The sequence below is a fragment of the Hermetia illucens genome, chromosome 6, assembly GCF_905115235.1.
Source record: "Hermetia illucens chromosome 6, iHerIll2.2.curated.20191125, whole genome shotgun sequence".
In the NCBI taxonomy this organism is placed as follows: domain Eukaryota; kingdom Metazoa; phylum Arthropoda; class Insecta; order Diptera; family Stratiomyidae; genus Hermetia; species Hermetia illucens.
In genome coordinates, this window is record NC_051854.1 from 94778311 (window position 1) to 94799578 (window position 21268).

Consider the following 21268-nt stretch of genomic DNA (forward strand, 5'->3'; position numbering starts at 1 on the left):
AATATGCTTCATTGCTCTCCTGGAAATCTCGTGAATATTTGAATGAAACGGTGAAGATAGATAATATTTTTAGAACTCTTATCTGTGCAGAGTGAATATCTGATGGATATTCATAACCAGATGAATATAAGAAGAGCAATTTGCCAGAATTTCCCTAAGTGGTTTTCTTGGAATTTATCATGTCATCAGTCCTTCATGCGGACAACGGCTTACAATTAAATATACGAGCAGACCTCCACCTGAATATTCAGAGGAAAAGGCACTTTCACAATAACGCCGTGTAATGAATTCAAGGATTTACAACGTAGAGCACGGTATAAACTCGGTCTGGATAAAATAATAGGTATTATCTCCGTGAAGAGTTAAGCTAAAAACACTAGGAGTCGTCCCAATTTCATCATTTGATGCAGATACTTGTCGCATCATTTCAAGCCAGGAATTTACCAACTCTCAAATCCACCGCAAGGGGGTTGCAAAGAACCTTTAAGAAGGATAAACATTGTAAAATTAGGGTCCTTCACCTCCTTAAGGGCTGAACTACATATTTATATGTTGTGTGGAAACGTAACGCTCGTAACATGAACTCGAGGAAAAATCCATCTTGACGTGATAGCGTTTTCGACAAATTTTGTACTATAACAGTTGATTAACGATCTCATCTCATGTAGAAGACGGAGCAGAAAATTTGCATACACGTACGTAGGCAGGGAAATTTATGAAGTCAAGTAAGTACGGAAAGGCGTAAATCATCCAGAAAAAAAATAAAGTGAAAAATAAAAATTCTAGGTAGAGACGCAGACGTTAAGGTTTAAGAATATATTCAAGTACTCCTTGCTTGTTGTAAAAGGCGACTGTAAGGAATAGAAATTTGTAGGCTAACAACCTGCAAACTTCGAAACTTCACAGCTTCCAAAACACCAACAACACCTCGGATAAGGGCTGACCTAAAAGCTACGACCTTTGGCAACCAAGCTCGGCATATGATTGATTTCTGGAATAGGTGAACTCCCCTCGACAATGGTACTGCCTTCTCCAACTCAAATGAGAGTTCCATCCCAGCTGTGGTAGTGAACAGTCGCATTTTTTAGTAGCTCTAGAAAATAATTCCAACATTACACATAAAGTGCAAAATTCGCAAAAAGTGCATTTTAGTGGAAAAGAAAAATAGACCGTGTGCAACACATTTCGCGAAAGTGCAAAAAGTGCAAAGAAAGCAAAAAGTGCAAAATAGACAATCACCAAGTGAAGTGAAATCAATATGTGCATACAACATGATTATGCCTGACACACACAACCAGGTCAGCGAAATTAATTCAATGAACGTTGAACCTTCGAATGAATTGACTACGCAACATACCAATAAAATGAATCAAACGACCATTGAACCCAGTACCTCAAGAAATGCAGGAACTGAATTATCCAAGCCTAAGGTCATCATTCAGACTGGCCTAGAAAGATACATGACGATTGTCGAGAAAAGAAAGAGAAGCCCACAAGGCAGTCCTACTACAGATCGAGCAGCTAAAATAGTCAACGATAACGAAAACTTATCCAACTACTACAGCGTCCTCGATCAAGACACCGAACAATATGTTGACATGACTAATAGTCAAAATGAGCAAGCAACAAGGCAAGACCCCCCTCGCCCCAAACACAAACCACCACCCATATACATCAGGGAACCAAATAGCTCAAAGCTAGTAGCAGAACTCAAATCGTTAATTGGTAAAAACAATTTTTATCTTGTCGACTTGAAAAGAGGCAAGATAAGAGAAACAAAAGTCCAGGTATCAGATGAAGTAAAATACTGCCAGGTTGTCAGCTGGCTTGATGGCAAAGGAAGTCACTACTACACTTATCAATTAAAAAGTGCAAAAGGTCTTCGTGTTATCATTAAGGGAATAGACTCAGATGTCGACCCAAACGACATAATCAGTGACCTCAAAACGAAAGGTTTTGATGTAAAAACAGCCCATAATGTACTTAACAAATCCAAGATACCACAGCCCATGTTCAAAATTGAACTAACCGCCGAATCGAGCAAAATACCTAAAGGAAGGATACACCCAATATACCATGTCAAGTACATACTCCATCGAAAAGTGACAATTGATGAGCCTTATAAAAGAACAACAATGGTACAGTGCCAAAACTGTCAAGAATTCGGTCGCACGAAATCCTATTGCAAACTATTGAACGTCTGCGTAGCGTGCGGAGATCTACACCCAACAAAAGACTGCGAAAAGAAGAAGGATGACCCAACAACCAGAAAGTGTAGCAATTGCGGAAGAAACCATACCGCTAACTATCGTGGATGCCCAGTATACGTAGCCCTCAACAGAAACGCGAATAACATTGGAAACAGAAGAAACCTGAAATACGACCTGCAAACTAACATCACCCACTTCCATCAAAACTCCGAGCATCGGCCTGTCGAATATACTAGCTATGCGGACGCTGTGAGAAGCCAAAACCACACTCAAGACAATCAATCAGCGAAACAAAGTAACCAACAGCAGCAGCCCCCCCCCTCATAAATGAAAATTTCCAAGGTAATATCATGCAAATCCTCTTATCACTAACAACCAATATTCAACAGCTAACCAGCACTATGAATCAAATGCAAGCAGCTCTCAACAAGCAGACAGAGATATTATCAAAGCTACTCGGTAAATAATGAGGAAAATAACAATAGCACACTGGAATGCAAACGGTATCCTAAAATATAAGTTAGAACTAGAAACGTTTCTTCACACAAATAGTATTGATATAATATAATGTTACTTTCAGAAACCCACCTCAATAGCAAAAATTTCTTTAAGATTTATGGTTATACATGTTATAGCAATAATCACCCCGAGGACAAACCTTACGGCGGTACAGCGATCCTGATCAGAAATCGGATAAAACACTTTCCACTGCCTACTACCCAACTCAGTAATATCCACCACACGGTTATTAGCATGCAAGATAGTTACTATACACTTAATATTGCAGCAGTTTACTGCCCCCCCAAGCAAACGATAAGCTCCGCATAATTTGACGATTTCTTCAGAACCCTGGAACCGCGATTCCTCACGGCAGGCGATTTCAACGCAAAGTCCCCTCATTGGGGTTCTCGACTGACCACCCCGAAGGGAAAGCAACTCCTAAAGTCCATATATAACAATAATCTTCACTGCATTTCTGGTGGCTCACCAACCTACTGGCCAACAGACAGGTCTAAAATTCCCGATCTAATCGATTTCGGAGTTCCAAAAAATGTCAGCCCAAGGCTTATTAGCGCAGTAACTACTAGTGAACTCTCATCTGACCACCTACCCACGATTATTACTATTAACTCTGAGCCAACGCTTATAAATAACGAAATCAGACTGACTAACGCAAGGACGAACTGGATTGCATACACGAAATACTTTGAAAAAAACTTTTGCCCTCACATTAGACTGAAAACACAAGAAGACATAGACAACGCATTGAACTACCAAATATTGCAACACCTACAATCGCCACCAATGATGACAGAATTACATGTCACTAACACAAAGAAATTCTTGACCTACTAAGAATTAAAAGACAGGCAAAAGCTGCATGGCAGAAAACACGTTCTCCAGCAGCTAAAGCAGCTTTCAATAAAGCTTCATGGAACCTAAAAAAAGAGCTTTATATAGACAGAAACAACAAAATACAGGGCTTTATCAGTGGCCTTTCCAACGAAGCCGATACCAATTACTCAATCTGGAAAGCAACAAAGAAAATTAAAAAACCAGTAGAAACGGAAACACCTATAAAAGACACTGCAGGAAACTGGGTAATGAATAACGAAGCAAAAGCCGAAACATTTGCTAAGCACTTAGCCGAAGTTTTCAGCCAAGAGGACACGGATCTTGAACCAAACATAGACTCACCGACCATACATGAGGGAAGGCCCTTGAAATTCTCACTCCCCCAGCTACGTAGCAAACTTTCCGAAATAAACCCCAATAAAGCCCCAGGACATGATCGTATCACTGGAAAGATGCTCAACAAATTACCTATAAAGGGATTAGTAGCCATTTTACACATCTTCAACGCAATTCTACGCTTAAACTATTACCCAAACAGTTGGAAGCATGCTAGGGTCACAATGATCCCAAAGCCCGGCAAGGACCATCTATAGTCTCATCCTACAGGCCAATAAGCCTGCTGCCAGTTCTATCCAAACTCTTTGAAAGACTTTTGTTTGATAAGCTTCTACCCTCCCTAGAAGAAAATGGAATAATACCCGACCATCAATTTGGGTTCAGAAGCGGTCACAGTACCATTGAACAAATTCACAAAATCACTAATTATATCAAACTGGCCCTTGAAGAGAAAAAATACTGCATAGGGCTCTTTCTCGACATTTCCCAAGCATTTGATAAGGTTTGGCATCAGGGCCTCTTCCTCAAAATAGCCAGGTACCTCCCCACGAAATTTCACAAAATCCTCTTCTGTTACCTTCAAGGTCAAATACAAAGAGGCTCTAAGCAGAAAATATCTGATAAAAGCTGGGGTGCCCCAAGGTAGCGTCCTTGGCCCAATTCTCTACTTACTATACACTTTTGATCTTCCAACATGTGCAAAAATATTAACAGCCACATTCGCAAACGACACTGCAATACTCTTTTCCCATATAAATCCGCAAACTGCCTCAAAGGTACTACAAGAACTAACAAACAAAATCCTATATTGGGCGGATAAATGGAAAATAAAAATAAACCAAGCAAAAACCCAACAGATTACCTTTACCCTGAGGAAAAGAACATGCAAACCAATTGTCATAAATAACAAACCAATCGAACAAACGAAAGTAATCAAGTATCTCGGTATGCACCTTGACAGACGACTTACATGGAAGACGCACATTAAGAAAAAACGAGAACAAATAAACATACAATTTAGGAAACTATACTGGCTACTAAACAAAAAATCAAAGTTGAACACAACAACAAAAATTTTGATCTACAAGACGGTACTAAAACCAATATGGACATATGGACTGCAACTATGGGCCTCTGCAAAAAAATCCAACTTAGCGATTATTCAAAGAACTCAAACAAAAATTATTCGCGCAATACTTGGCGCACCAAATTACGTAAATAATAAAATCATACAACGTGACACAAATATCGCAACGATTGAGGCCGAGGCCATGAAAGTTAGCAATAAATACCTTAATAAACTACAGACCCATCGTAATGTAACTGCAAGAACTATACTTAAAAGCAAACCGTATATAAGACTAAACAGAACAGACCCGCTACAGTTAAACAACAGACCACAAAGAACATGGGTGGCGGCCAAACCAAACAAGTCGACAATACCGGCGAGGTGATAAATTCAGTAATAGTTAACCCGGTAGACGTCCAGTCAAAACAAATAGAACTTATCTTAATCATATTAACATCGCTTGTCGGCATTTCCTTTGGATATCAGATCTATAAGGACTATCGCAGGAGCCTGAAAAAAAGATACATATCCAACATATCCAACATAATCAGTTCGGGCAGTGCTAAACCTCCACAGGTATAACCCTGAATCTTGAGAAATGATGCTTTGAGGCCATTTTTAAATTTTTAAACAAAAAGCTCACAGATGCACTGGCACTGTTAGCGCTTAAATCCTAGGTTAAGAATTGTAACAAAGTAAGCTAGAGGTCTAAGTAATGATCTAATTCTTCCTGTAATTAATTAAAATGTAGAATAAAAAAAAAAAAAAAAAAATGAGAATTCCAACGATATAAGTTGGACTCTCTGGGCCTAACAAAAGTTAGATGGTAGGACTTTGGGGAGTACGCTGTAATGACCAAAATGGGATTATGATGGTCAAACGACCATCCTGAGTGGCTAGAGACGACCAAGGGAAGAGATCTACCCCAAAAACATAAAAAAATGGTGAAATTTGCCGTGAAGATCCGCCCGCGATAATTGGAGCTCCATCGCAGTACACCGTCGGCACGTGCTTGTATACCTCTGCGCTAGCCAGGCTTGAACATATGGTGGAAAAGAGGGGGGGAGGGTCCTTTGAATACTTCGATTCCTCACGTGTCATTTTATAAGAATTCTCATGTCCTTTACCGATGCGTGGATCCGAACCAGATCCTGAAAATTAAACCGGCACGAGACATCACGTGCACCTATCGAATGAACAACACGCGAGCTAAATCGGAAAGCCAAAATAAAAAAAAAATAATGGTTCGATAACGCGCATGGAGCCGTAGGATTACGGATCCGAGTACCACGATCGAAACGGAAAATCCGCCACGGATCGTATCCCCAATCGATGTTTCTCCAGACTTTGATGTGCGATAAGACGCGGCCTTTGAAGTTCCCTCCCTACCTTGGTATCCTTAGGCCATCATATTGGAAGATACCCCTTAGTAACGGTAGCATTATAGGCCTTTCATATTGTATTTTCCTCAACATTAAGGACAACCGTGAACAAATTTTTCCGCTTCCATTGGCGTTGAAGGCCAAATTGATGATGGTCTTGTAGCTTCTTTAAATCTATGAGCCCACTGTTCGGACATGAGGTGGTGAGGGATCGATGGCGAACAGACCACGAAATGTTACGGCAACTTTTTTCATTCGGCGACAAGAACTGAGTCTTTTGTGATTTTGACAACCTCCGAAGCTATGTTCTTGAGCTCAATCTTCCAAATAAAAGGAAATGGGGGGCGACCATACATTCGACCAGGGACCATTGCTTTGTTTTGAAACACGTACGAGCTCGACGACCACTGGTACTCTTGGCGGTTCTTAAAAAAATACGTCTTGAGTACGGAGCATATCGTCTCACAACTTTTCCCGAATTCCCAAATGAGTACACACTTTCACGATCTTCAAAGACCAACACCGATCACCTGTGCTCTGTCCAGCTGATCAGCGGTTAACTTCCATGCTGATCTCGACCTTCAACTTCAAATTCAACTTCGAGACAGCCAAAGACAACAACTGCAACCATTTGCATTTCACCACAAGCGGCGTTTATCCCATAAACAAAGGCCAATAGCTTTGCCTGCATCCAGGAATAGGTAATATGAGCAAGTTTATGACGGTCAACGAACGATTTGCACCATTCGAAAATTATCAATAAATAAAATTTTGAATTGTTCAAGCGAAAATAGATTCTTGGGTTTACGGGAAAGCGACCAATTGTTAGGTTTTTTTAAAATATATATATGATTGTCATTCACATATTGGTGGGGTATAATATGTCAAAAGCACTTATACGCCATCTCCCGCGGTTACCTGGAATGGCCTCCAGCTCACCCATGGCCTGCCGAGACGCCCGGACTCCTCCTCTACTGTCCTGCGCCAAGTGTCCTTGGGACGAACTTGTGCTTCGCCATTTTGGGAGAGTGGATTCTGCTGCACTGTCTAGTGACAGTTCGATCGTACAAGCGGTCGATGTTGAACTTGGCGGGCCGCAGCACCCAAATCCTGGGAGAAGAGGCGGTCACCATTCGCAAGCGAATGTAAGCGCCCATCAGATGGTGATCCCTTTCGAGGCCTATGTCAACGTCTCTCTTGCTGCGCACATCCAGACAACTATTAGTTCTGATCACGAAGTGGTCGATCTGATTGCTCCAGCGGTGTGAGTCAGTTAAAATCCTACTGGCAAGTTCTGCCCTCGACCAATGTGACACCAATGCAATGCAAGGCGGTACAAGCTGCAGAAATCCATGAATCTCCCACTATTACCATTGGGGCCACGAAGACCGTCTTTTCTGATCACCTACCTTGGTATTCAGATTACTCATAACGGTCACAATGTCACCTTTCGGAAGCCCCCCTGAACTGCGTTCAATTGGTCGTGGAGAGTTTCTTTCTCATCTATAACGGAAGTTTCGATTGGTGCGTAGCGTTGCGCAATATTGATGCTCCTTAACCTGAACCAGAATCTTGCAGTTAAAAGGTTGTCAGAAGCCGGCCTCAGGTCCAAAAAATACAAGAGCACATATTATAAAAGCAAGAGGAGTGCTCTTCGGAGTCCCCTATTTTACTTCGTTCAAACGCATAATGTGCAGTTTATGTTGGAGGAATTCCTTCTCAAGTTGGAGAAAGCGAGCATGCTGAGGTCTCTTGCTACCTTTGTAGGGGAGTCTGCGCACATTCCAGAAACCAATGGTAGTTCGTTTTCGATTGTCAACGGCCTTTGACCGCAGGGTCAGCCGCTATCCAAGGCGTTGTTGACGTTAGTAAAGTAAAGTTTCATAATTTCCTAGTTGGTAGCCCCCAAATTTCTACTCTTTTAGTCGCCTCCTATGACAAGCAGGGCCAATTTTTAAAAAATAAGTAAAATTATTTATTTCAAATATTGGACGATGAATATCAATGAATGTCAGGATGGGAATTATGAAATTGGAAGGGGTAATTGCCAAAGCTAAGGGATGTTAAAATGGGAGAAAAAAGAGGAATGTTACATGTTATTGAACGTATTCTAGACAGATTGGCTTTGGAAAGGGTGGGTGCAATGCCGCCCCCTCTTACGGTACTGAACTTTTGTACTCTGGGAAGGCAGGGGGAAGTGGCAGCAGACGTTAAGTCGGTGACGGATTGTTTCTGACAGCTTTCACACGGCGTGTTCTCTTGACCTGAGAGCCAGTTTCCGACGGTTTTTTTTTCTATAAAATTCCGGTCCAGTTTAACGATCACCGCAATCGTACAATGCTATGCACCAATTGACACTTCCGTTATAGTAGAGAGGGATGATTTCTATGAGCAATCACATGCACTTCAGAAGAGACTTCCTCATTCCCCATGACCATTAAGGCTGCGCCAGGTTGCAGCAGTGTGTGGGATTCACACTCACTAAAACCACCCCCACTCTTCTGCCCCTCCCCGCGGGACCACCGTGAAGTATTACTTCGCGGGGGAGGCTCTGGTTCGCTATACCAGCTCGTCCATGTCACGTCTCCGTCGCGCCGCCTTCCGAGCTCGATCCAACTCCAGGAGTCTTGTCTGCACCACGGCTACTGCCTCATTTACCCCCATCCAGTTTTCCTCCGACTTCAACATCTCTTCCACCAGGTTGGAGGGCTCGATGTCCGCCCCTAAGATGCTGTTTAACCTCCTTTTCTGCTGCAGAAATCTTGGACAATGGAACATAACGTGCTCCTTGTCCTCGAGTGTAGCACCGCATTCAGGACCGTTGAGAGACTCGTCCAACTCGAAGCGATGCAAGTACTTCCTATAGCCACCGTGTCCCGTAAGGAACTGTGTCAGATGGTAATTCAATTCTCAGTGCTTTCGGTTGACTCATTTCTCGATACACGGGATCAATGTATGGGTTCATCTGCCCTTGTCGGAGTTATCCCATCGTTGTTGCGACTCTCTCCTGATGGCTTTTCGGAAATCCGCATTCACCTCGGCTGGATTTGCCTTCCGTTTTTCGTGGAGCCAGTGGGCCTCGCTCGCTAGAAGATCTATAGGGATCAATCCAGCGATAACACACACTGCCTCCGTCGACGCCGTCCTAAATGCGCTGCACACCCTTAGCGCAATTGGCCGGTATGCCAAACATATCTTTCTCCGGTTGACAGCGTGGTTCAACGCTCTCCCCCAGACAGGGGCCGCGTATAGCAGGATCGACCTCACCACTCCCGCGATGAGTAGCCTGCGACTATACTTCGGCCCTCCCTCGTTAGGCATCATCCTTGCAAGGGATGAGCTGGCATTTGCTGCCGTCTCTCGCGCATAATCCAAGTGTCCCTTGAAACTCAGCTTGGTATCGATCATCACCCCTAGGTATTTGACAATCGATTTTGAGACGACCTCACGATTACCAACCTGGATGGTAACCGTGTTGTTCTTCCTACGGTTGGTAATGAGGACCGCCTCCGTCTTTTTGTCTGCCAGGTCCAGCTTGGCCATTCGACTTGATGGTATAAATGGCTTCATTTGCATAAAACTCCACGTCCTCGGGATGCTTTGCAATTGCAACTACCGCCAGGTCGTCCGCAAAACCAATCAGCGTTGTCTCCTCCGGCACGCGAAGGCCAAGCACTCCGTCGTACATTATGTTCCACAGCAGCGGTCCTAATACAGAACCTTGAGGCACACCTGCTGTCACAATGTACTCCTTCGGCCCATCGTCCGTCTTGTACCAGAGAAGTCTGTCCGAAAAGTGACTCTCGATGAGCCGAGCCAAATAGCTAGGAACACCCGGTTTGGCCAAAACGCCCTTAATCCAGCCCCAGTTGGCTGAGTTAAAAGCATTTTTGACGTCCAGCGTCACCAGAGCACAGCATTTGCCCATAGCCATTGCATTTCGAGCCAATTCCACGACCCTTGCTACTGCATCGACCGTAGAACGGGCTCGCCGAAACCCATATTGCCGCTCTGAAAGACCACATGCAAACTCGATGAACGGGAGCAGCCTGTTGTAAATCACCCTCTCCAAGATCTTCCCCATGGTGTCTAAGAAACAAATAGGGCGATATGAATAGGGCACGCCGGGTGGTTTTCGGGGCTTCGGTAGCAAGACCAGCTTCTGTTTCTTCCACTGGGCGGGAAACACTCCTTCCGCCATGCACGATTCGAATGTGCTTGCGAACCACCTTGGTCTGGCCTTGACCGCCACCTTCAGAGCCCTGTTAGGAATTCCGTCCAATCCCGGAGCCTTGCTGTCCCCAATACGTCTGCAGATTTCCCAAAGTTCCTCTTCGGTAACATCAGGGAGCGAGAAGACGTCCTGCTGAGCTGCCAGTTGGGGTTCTCTTTCGTCCTGCTCCTGCTGCGGGAAAAGAGTTGTAATTATTTGGAGCAAGTGCCGTGGGCATGTCACTTGAGGTGATTTTCGCCCGCGGATCTTCTTCATTACAACTTGGTAGGCTGTACCCCACGGATTCGTATTAGCCTCCATGCAGAGCTCCTGGTAGCATTCCCGCTTGCTTCTCCGAATGGCCTTCTTAAGGTTGCTTCGCAGATCCCTGTATTCCTCCTCACGGTCCTGGTGCTCCGGCCTTCCCCTTGTCCTGTGGGAAAGTCTCCTCGCTCGGAGACAAGAGGATCTGAACGCAGGGATCTCCGTGTTCCACAAGTAGTTTAGCCTCTTGCCGTGGTGCAAACGTCGACGTGGCATCGTAGCGTCGGATGCTTCGGTTACACGCTGAGACAGCTATGTGACCCTTTCCACCGCTGTTCCATCCGGATCATGGGCTCCCTCCAATGCGGCCAGGAATGTCTCCTTGTCGAAAGCTCCGATAGACCAGCCAACCGCCTTAGCCTTTCCACCTCCAGAGCGTCGTTGACTGCTTACCCGGTTCCCAATGCGGAGGAAGATGTCCTGGTGGTCACTGTGGGTGTAGTGCTCACTCACTTGCCAAGCCATCTCCCTCTCCAGTGAAGTGCTAACAAATGCCAGGTCAACAATCGAACCCGACCCTCTTCCTCGATAGGTGGGCACGCATGTATGTAGGTTTATCCGAACCGTAAGGCGAACAGATAGATATTTAAAGGATTCTATTAAGGTCTTGTATTACACCCCGTGGAGGTTGCAGCTGTTAAAGTTAAATTTGGCCGTCAGACTGGTAAGTATGTACCATTCAATTGGCTGATATACGTATTGCAAACTACACTTTTATTCATGGAATCGCAAATATACAATCTATCTCAAGATTAGACGCGATAACCAGATACAATGTAACCAAAATACACTATCCAAAATTGAAAATATTTTCCATAAAAATCCTCATGACTCCTTGTAACAATATTTGATCAATAGCATTATAATCATATCTTCTTCAATCAAAATAACCGAACCTTGCATAATCAATCAAACGCGCAGATGATTTGGTTTTCAAAAGAGCATAACCCACAGATGTGGTCCTTATCGCCAGTTTCCAAAAAATATACGGTTAAGTGATTCTTTCACTTAAAATGGGTTACCTGCTTAACACCCATCTTGATGGGTACCTCATGTCCTGTTCGCATAACATATGATGCATTAGATTTATGTTCATATATACATAGTCCTGGATAAGAATGATTCATCTCCGCGAAGCTAGCAAGCTAACTTCGTTCCAAAGCGTGAAATGTTAGGTTGACTATTGGAGCTAATGGATATGTTCGGCACCTATCAGTCATTGAAAATGATTAAGTGCCCTCAGCAGACAATAAATTCCATGATTTATTATAATGAAATGCAAACATTTAACTGAGCGGAATATTTTAATAGACGACGAGGAGCTTTAGATTTGACAGAGAGCAGTTTGTAAATGATTTTCATTTTAATACGTCTAGGTCGATCCACATAGCATATTCCTCCGCAGAAAGTGTAATAGGGGTAGTCAATCGTCGCACGTGTATCTCGATAAGAGCTACTTACGTCAGACTTGTCAGGCATATGTATAATATGTAGATACAGTCAGTCATATGTAAAATAGATATGTGCAGTGATGGATAGATATTAGGTCCTCGTACTCCAAGTCAGAATCTCGGCCCATCGTACATGTTACGCTTACCGCGATAATGGAACTGAAGCACAATCTCATTAAAAATAAAATGGTGATGAAGGCAATGGCAAAGAAAATATTATGTAGATGGCCTATGCCCTGAGATGTATACATACATTTTCTTTGTTCGTACACCGAGGGTGGAAAATCTTAGAAAGACACGTCTGCCCCAGCTTCGCCGCACAGCCGCCGGGGCTACTGCGGGCGTATCTGGGATTCGCACCCACTAAAACCACCTCCGGCCTCTCCAGCCTCAGCGCGAGCCCCAGCCCCGCAGGACCACCATTTAAATATTACTTCGCGGAGGAAGTTTGCCTTTAGGCACTCGTCCTTCTCCTCGTTTCGGCTTTCCTCCTTCTTTGTTCCTTCAGCAACTCCTCCTGTATTTGGATGATTGCAGAGCAAACAGTAAGCCAGTTCTCCTCGGAACTCAGCTTCTTCGCAGCTAAGTTCTTCGCGCTCACGTTCCTCCCCGACATTTGGTTTAGGCTTCTCCTCTCTATTACAAATCTTGGGCAATGAAACATTACATGCTCTGGATCCTCCGGTATGCCATCGCATCTGGGACAGTTCGGAGAATCATCCAACCCAGAGCGGTGCAGATACTGTCTGTAGCAACCACTGTGTCCCGTGAGGAACTGGGTAATGTGGTAGCTGGTCTCCCCTCTCAAGCCACAGCCTAATGTTGGGAATGAGCCTGTGCGTCAGCCTCGTCCCATCTGCGTTGCCAGAAATCATGCCACCTTGCCGCATTTCTACGATTTGTGTGCCCTTCATACGCCTTACATGGTAGAAAACATTCATTTCTTTCTTCAGAGATCATGCCTGCCACCACCCATACTGCCTGATCTGATGTGGTTCAAAAGGCACTGCAAACCCCCAAAGCCATCAGCTGGTAAACCGAGTTTACCTGCTTCCACTTCTGAGAGTTTGCAAGCGCCTCTGTCCACACAGGTGACGAGTAAAGCAGAACAGAACGCACCACTTTGGTTAGAAGCAACCTGCGACAGTGTTTCGTTGCACCAATATTCGACAACATTTTTGCAAGTGCCGCGGTGGCACTGGTTGCTTTTTGGCAGGCACATTCTAGGTGTCCCCAAAAGTTCAATTTGATGTCAATTATCACCCGCAGGTATCTGATACCCGGCTTTGATACGACAGTATATCCACCGACTTCCACTTTCACATTATTATTTTTTCTGCTGTTCGTTATTAAGTCCGCTTCCGTTTTCGCGTCCGCCAAGGTCATCTTGAGTCTTTTTAGCCAGGACTTTACCGCTCTCACTGTTTCCGTCGCGTAGACGTCCACATCTTGTGGGGGTTTTGCTGTAACAACCACAACTAGGTCATTAGAAAAGCCGACAATCGTAGTCCCCTCTTGACTGGCAAAAGCAAGCACCCCATTATACATGATATTTCACAACAGGGGACCAATTACCGATCCCTGTGGTACCCCGGCTGTAACAATGTACTCTCTGGGACCCTCATCCGTCCCGTTTCAGAAAGTCCTCTCTGAGAGGTAGTCTTCCACCAAATTCGCTAAATACCCGGGGACACTTACGTCAGCCAACGCCCCCTTAATTCTGTTCCAGTTGGCCGAGTTGAATGCGTTTTTGACATCCAGCACCAACACCCCACAGCAGTCGCCAGAAATCAGTGCGCCTTTTGCCAGGTTTACTACCATGCTAGCTGCATCCACCGTAGAGCGGGCACGTCGGAAACCAGACTGGCGTTCCGGCAAACCATTGCTATTCGATGATGGGTAGGAGTCAATTGTAGGTGACTCTCTCCATCATTTTCCCCATTGTATCCAGCTGGCAGATAGGTGGTGTTAGGTAGGTACCAGGTTTCGGACGCAACCCCAACTTTTGCTTTTTCCACTGGACAGGGAATATTTCTTCTTTTAGGTATGCCTCGAAAGTGTCGGAAAAAGTCGGGACTAGTCTTCACTGCCAGTTTCAAAGCTCAGTTGGGGATGCTATCCAAACCCGGGGCCTTGTTGTCACCGATCCTACCAAATATTTCGCGCAGCTCCTCCGCAGTTACTGGAAATATTATGAACTCATTTGGTTTCCTGTTTCAGGAGGCGCGGACTGGTCACCTGGGGTGATCTCCGTAGCCTTTTCATTACTACCCTGTAGGTCTCGTCCGAAGGATTTATATCAGCTTGGTCACATAGCCGATTGATGCAATTCTTTTTGCTCCGAACTCTGAATGGGTTCTTTTAGGAGGCCACACAGTTGCCTCTGTGCCTCCTCTCGAGCTTTTCACTGAGCCCCTGGCAAAGCCTCTTTGCTGGAAATATGCAGCTCGCAAGCCTGGGTTGCCTACTGGGGAACAGCCTTCTGGGCGTAGTAGTATCGGATGCTTCTGTCACCCATCGGGTAATTTAGGTGGCCTTTCCTCTAGCCGAATCATTCAGGGATATGTATTTAAGGATATGAGAGTCGCGAAAAACGTGCGTCCTCAATAGCTTTCGCTGTCTAGCCGAGCATACCACGCGGCATTCTGCGAGAACTCTTTTTCGAACTTGATCCCCCCTTGATTTCCAAGCAGATTGCCTGGTGGTCGCTGTCAGTATAGTCCTCACTGACATGTCAAGCGACTCTACTGGCTAAAGCAACACTCACATATGTCAGGTCCACCATAGACCCCAGGCTTCTTCCTCGGAAAGTGTACGAGTCCTCAAAATTCGCCAGTAACACGTCTAGCTCCGCGAAAGCTTCGAGGAGAACACGTCCCTTGACATTAGTTGTCCGACTGACCCATTCAAGTCGCACGTTATGGTCACACAGCCGCAAAACAGACTTGGCATATTGATTTTACGAAATAGTCATTTTGACCAAATGGAGAATCCAGGCCCTGCGTCCCTTATCACCAGCGAGTTGATTATAGAGCCAAAACCAACGGTTAAGTACCTTGGGTTAACGCTCATCTCGAAAATGAGTTTATCAAGCAAATCAAAGCAGCGGCGGACAACAGGCAAAACTGCAGCTAGATTCTCGGCCTAAAGTTGACCAATGACGAATGGACCCTACATCTACAAGAAAACATCTTCGTATCAGAATCAGTGGATTGCAATTCGTTCTGCCCTACCGAGCGGAGATACCAGCTGATATCCTTGGCAAGGAGGTGTATTGTAATTACCTTGCCTAATTAAGGAAATAGGGAGCTTTGCGTATGGCTTCTTCCTATTGAACTGTTTCAGAGCTGCCTGAGATTGATTAGTTCCTTACCAAACTTCTAAATGAGCATGAAGGTTTTCAGACTTAACTACATAAGATTATGGAGGCATAACCCCTGATTACGGTTTCTGCAATTGAGTGGTGGATGACGCCGATTTCATGTTTGCCTCTTATGGACGGTAGGATGAGATTCGTCCGCAACTTTATGCAGATACGGGGGAGTCCGCTCGGGACAATATTTTCAGAGAGATACTGAGGAACGATTGTAGATGGAGTCGTTTTGCACATTACATTTAGGTTCTTCTTGTTTCGAGGAAGATTGAGCTCGATGCCAATGCCAATGGGTTTCTTGAACTGACAGCTCGCTCCTCCTGGAAAGGTGAAAGGAATTCTTTGACTTTAAGACTCCCAAAGCCAAGATAGCCCGAAGTAATGTGTCAAACAATACCAAGGGTCTATGGCTCTCCCCAACCTCATACACGCGCACACATTGCATATTGACAAAAAATAAGTTACCGATTAGGGATGTTGCGTGGTTGTTTAGCAGTTTTCTTTTTTCGTGGTTTGGAGGTCTCGTTTGTTTTCCTGATATGGTTTTCTCCGTTGTGAAATGCCTTTGTTTGGTGAAGTGAAGTGTCGTCAACTGTATGTTTTTTGCGGAAGATTCCATCGTTGGTGTAACGACTTCTGAGACTCTTTCTAGCCTTCCTTAGTTCTGTTTTTGACTTTTGCATTACATTGTTAGGACTTTTTCAAAATTTCTCTACAAATAATTGAAGAATGGAGTCGCCGGAGGGCCCTACTGATCCTCCGCTTGAGAAGAATCCGGCTGGGTTTCTAAAAAATCCTAAAAGAGAAAAAAAGGTGGTCAAAGCCAAACCTTATAGAAGGGGTGGTCTTTATACCTTTTAGAAGGGGTGATCAGTAACATCCTCCCCTGTTATGAAATGCAGACGATTGTAAATGCTGAATATAATGAATGGTCTGCAAGAGTTGATCCTGCGCCACCCCGCAAGGATCCTGTTAGTGCTAATATAATGGTCTGAGATGATCGTTTGACTTCAGAAGCTTTATACCTTTCAGAAGTGTATACAGATATGGGGTGTTCAAAAACATATCTCTCTGTTATGAGATGCAGACGATTGTAAATGCTGTATATGATGATTTTCTCGCGAATGGTCTGCGAGAGTAGATCCTGTGCCACTTCGTAGTGGTTGAGATTGATTTGTATCAACGTCATCTTCGATTTATATTAAGTGTTCTGTATTCTGGGTACCTGCTGCTGCCTGCAATGTACTGATGGTCCACACCCACTTTCCCTTTGCAGAACAGACGATTCGGGTCAGCTCCGAAGTCCTTGTTGATATGACCTACCACTCCGCATCTCCTGCATTGCTTTTACCTGTCATTTGGACTAGTGTATGCTTTCATAATGTGACCGAAGCCAATGCATCGCTTCAATGTCACCTGCTCCCTAAGACGACACATAGCCTATCCTACGCTAACTTTCCCTGCGGCTACCAGTTTGAGTGCTGTTTCTACTGGTAGGCTGATGATGGCGGTTTGTGTTCCCTGGCAGACTTTCGTTACCGTTTTCATCGCTTACTCTTGTAGTCCGGCAAGATCGAACTGCTTCTCCAACGCTTGGCGAATCTCCTTCTTCGTGGTGATTTCATCTATATCTTTGCAGATTATAGTGATCTCCGGCCTGCTAGCCCTTAGGACGGCTTCTTTCCCTAATGATTTTCCAATTTGACTTAAGAATTTGTCCTCAGCTACATCCTTGGATTTCTTGCACTCCACAATAAGATCCTTCTTCTGGGACCGTCTAATGCCGCTGACATTTTCTCGTTTCTCGTTCGGAAATGATAATCACCTGCGGTCTTATCTTCCTCCGATCGTTTCCTTTCCGCGGTTACACTTTCCTCCAGGCTTCCACATCCGCCTCTGAAGGTCCAGTTCCTTTTATCGAGGCCGCCTCTGTAACAGTTTCGCTGGCAGCTTCAGTTGTAGACCCAATAGTACTTGTGACACTGAGGCCTGTCTTCTTCTTGACGTTTGATGTACTGATTTCAGTCGTGCTTCTGCTTGTCCCTGCTTTTTGAGCAGTGGCCTTTGTTGGTTGTAGTCCTCGCAATAGGCCAATGGTGACTATGGTTACACTACTTAACCACCCAACTTCTTCCTTTTTGGGCGTAATCACCTAGTTCTCAGTCTTTCGGACATGAGCGTCTGCCTGAATGGCCTGTTTGTGTGCGGTATGGGACCGGCTTGTTTGGTTTTAGCTTTTTTTATTTTTCAGTCGTATTCTCATTTTGTTCCCAGGAGTATGAGGATTACGAGGTCCCCCGTGCCACGGCCCCTGTAGCACGGTAAGGTCAAACTTACTCACTGAGGCAACCAGGTATCAGTGAGGTTCCGCTCGAATACAGTCAGTTACCCTCGACTGCAAACTATCCAATGGACACGGTTCGCATGATAACCTGAAATGTGGAAGGTGCTTTTCGACTCTCTAGTGTTGGAGACGAGAGATTTAACTGCTGGAGAGGCACTTATTGCACTCGAAGGGAGACATATTACCTCCTACCTACTCAGAAAGAGATAAGTTGTCCCCAGGGAGCATTCCGCATCGGTCTATCCTGTAGCGCTCTGTTTGATCCTTTATTTTTCCCTATGCTAGCATGCATAGTTTTGGTGGCTACAAGTGGATTATTTTTGTTTGTGTGTTTTGTGTGTGATGCTGATTTCGAGTGACGAAAACTCAGCAGCAATATTTGTTGTGGGTAATCAGCGGTTTTCCTGTTTCCTTCCGTGCATATTGGTATAATACTTCTAAAGCATCCATAATTGACCACGCTTCCAACCATTGTCTTCAGTTTGCTGAAATGTGTATCAGCGTCTTCCGGGACTTTTTGAGAAGTTTACTTTCCACCTCTATTGTTAATGTGTCCCTGGAGCAACCCACTAATCGGCTATTCTCGGACAGTGGATTTGATTGCATAGTGTAGCCCTTTTTAAGGTTTTATGTAAAGCAAAAAAATACCAAAATTGGTTTACTGTCAAACTCTCTCTGGCTGTCCGTCTGTCGTCTGGCTCGCATATATCTGTACTTCGTCGGGGTAGTTGGATGTTATAACCACTCCAACATCGTCGGCGAATCCGACGACAACGGCTTGTTCAGCTACTGGAAGCCGTAAAACGCCATTATATATTAAGTTCCATAGCAGAGGGCCCCGAACAGACCCCTGCGGAACTCCTGCTGTTATTACATATATCTTCGACCCTTCGTCCGTATCATAAAGTAGCTTCTGCTGTCGGAAGTAATCGAAGATTACATTTAATATATATTTTGGTGTTTGTGCCGCGATGAGTGCTTCGATTATATGCTTCTATCTGGCAGAATCGAACGCGTTCTTAATGTCAAGAGTCACCAGTGCGCGGTATTTCCCTTCGTCGTAGGCTTTTTTGGCCAGTTCCAAAACCAATTTGGTAGCATCAACCGGTCTTCCGGAAGCGAAACTGCCTATTCGATAAATAACCGCCACTATCAGTTAATGGATATAGCCGGTTATAGATTACCCCCTCGAGAACCTTGCTTATTGTATTCAGAATACAGGTAGGTCTGTAGGATGTTGGTTCACCTATCGGCTTACCTGTCTTCGGGATCAATACAAGTTTTTGTATTTTCCACCCTACGGGGAAGGATTCTTCTTTTAGGCAATTACCGGAATCTGTATTTAATAACCGCGTCGCGTCTTCTCTCAGAATTTCTAGACTTTCCCAACGGTCCAAGGTTGTCGTTCGGTTTGTATGCCGCAAGAGCTCAAGGTTATCGCGTTGAATGATATGGGCTTCTTCGACTATGTGCGCTGCCACTGATGACCTTATGGACGATTTTTGTTTCCGAACACAATTTACCGCTTCCCTAATGTGCTCGTCAAATCTCGTCGTTATCAGGCGTTTCGTTTGTCCTATGTATATTTTATTGCAGTCGCTGCACGTTATTCAGTAAATCCCACTTTTCTCGTTCGCTCCCAAAGGATCCTTAACGCTTCCCAGTAAACTCCGCAAGGTGGATGATCGACTCGAACCTACCATTTCCAGTTGGTACTTTTTTGCCCAATTCCTGATGTTGAATAGGTAGGAGTATTGGATACTGATTCGTCTGGTGGTTGCCTCCTTCTGCTGCGAATATAGCGTTGTATAGGCATGCCTATTGTGTTGCCTGACTTTCCTTCTAATCAATTTCTCAATGGTCTGAGAATTATACCCATTTTTAATAGCGGTGTCAATAATGTACTGTCGTTCTTTATTGAAACCGCTTTTTGAAAGAGGGTATGTGATCAGTCGGTGAATCATGCAATTATAGGCAGCCATTTTTTGGGAAAACGTGTGATGTGAAGTTACCGGTATCGTTCTCTGCGTTGCTGTAGGCTTACGGTATATCTCGAACTTAAGCTTTCCGTTAGAGTTGACGACATTTAGATCCAGGAAAGGTAGAACCCCATCCTTTTCTACCTCTAGTGTAAACTCGATTTTATTATGAATCTTGTTTATAGAGGAGATGACCATGTCTATGTCGTCCCTACTAACGATCGCAAATACGTCGTCTACATACCTAAACCATACTTTAGGCATTATTCCCCTCGATTCAATTTCTTCTTCGATTGATGACATAAACCTTTCAGTGAGTAATGGCGAGAGGGGGTTCCCCATCGCTACTCCCGAAGTAGTTTTGTAGAATTTGTCCCGAAATGTAAAATAGTTTTCGTTCATGCAGAGCCTGGCAAGGTTAGCATAGACACGAACTTTTCTTCTCCATTCCGGGCCAGATCCAAACTGGTTCAGCCATCTCTCGAATTCGAAAATTGACTCTTTTACTGGTGTGTTGGGAAACAATGCCTTTACATCAAACGACACCATCACCTCGTCATCACCCATCCTCTCAATGCGTTGCAGCTTCTCTATTAATTCATGGGAGTTAGTAACTGAGTACTTGCTATTCGTCGTCCCCAGGTTCTGGCACTCATTAATCAACCACTTGGCTATGTTGTACGTCGGTGAGTTCGAGTCAGCAATAATTTCTCGCATCTCATCTCCTTCCTTGTGGATCTTCGGCTGACATCTGATTCTTGGAAGCGCAGGATTAGGCATTCGGAGTCGCCCAATATTCGGGAATACCGCACTAGCTTCCTTCAACGCTCGATCAACCCTTTTGATGGATTCGGGCAGTGGATTGTTCCTCAGTTCGAAGAAGTTTCCACTCTCCAATTTTCGAAAAACAACCTGGTCATACTTAAGAGAATTAAGAGTTGTCGTAACGTGTTGCAGTTCTAACTTCAGAACTAGTTGCTTATTATCGCGACCCGATCTCAATTTAATGCGGTGGGACTTCGGTATTACGCGGAATTTGATGCATTTCTTTAAAAATCGGATATTCTCGTTGTTTCTCGCAATTATTTATTGGGCGGGCCCGCCAGGGATGGAGCAGTCCAGGGTGCTCATTGGGGGATACGAACCCATGCGTACAAAGGATTGCTTAAACCTCACCAAAAAGAACCTTCGAATCATAGTGGGAATCCTCACTGGTCATTATCGGCTGAAC

The 21268-nt window shown here is 44.5% G+C and overlaps 1 protein-coding gene across 2 annotated transcripts in view; it reads left to right on the forward strand.

Moving 5' to 3' along the window:
* LOC119659813 (tachykinin-like peptides receptor 86C) overlaps window positions 1–21268 on the forward strand; it is a 491301-nt gene that overhangs the window by 433330 nt on the left and 36703 nt on the right. The gene's annotated exons all lie outside the window — the stretch shown is intronic.